Below are 522 nucleotides of genomic sequence, written 5' to 3'. Positions count from 1 at the left end.
CTGGAGTCGGAAACCCGGCCCATGATTGGAGGGAGGAAGGGGGAATTTGGACTTGGAGTTAAGGGCTAAGATCTCCATCTAAGGATGCCGAGTGTGGGGGGGGGGGGCTCCTATCCCCGCGCCGCAGTGCCTTTTCGGAGCCACGTGGGTCGGGGGGGAGCGATTTCCCCCAGAGAACTTGTCTGGGGGTGTCCACGTGGCTCCCGCCTCCTGCTGCCCGGCGTCCTGGTATCGGCGCTAGAGCCGCACTGCCGGGAACTGGGTGTGTCTCAGCAGGTCCCGCCATCTCCGAGGGGGCTGGGGGCCCCGGCCGGGAAGGAAGGTAGGGGCTGCTAGAGTAAACTTTGCTCGGAGGCTTGGAGTTCCTTTTCCTCCTGCTTTGGTCCTCGGAACTCTCGACGGCGTCTGGGGAAGGACTTCCCCGATGTGCGGGAAGTCTGTTCCCTGCGGATGGCGGAGTGTGCTGGGGCGGGGAGAGAGCTGAGGTTGAAGGGCTGTGGAGTGAGCTGTGGCGGCTTCTGC

The sequence above is a fragment of the Myotis davidii genome, unplaced genomic scaffold, assembly GCF_000327345.1.
Source record: "Myotis davidii unplaced genomic scaffold, ASM32734v1 scaffold332, whole genome shotgun sequence".
Classification (NCBI taxonomy): domain Eukaryota; kingdom Metazoa; phylum Chordata; class Mammalia; order Chiroptera; family Vespertilionidae; genus Myotis; species Myotis davidii.
The sequence above is the reverse complement of the archived record's forward strand: the minus strand, read 5'-3'. Positions refer to the sequence as shown.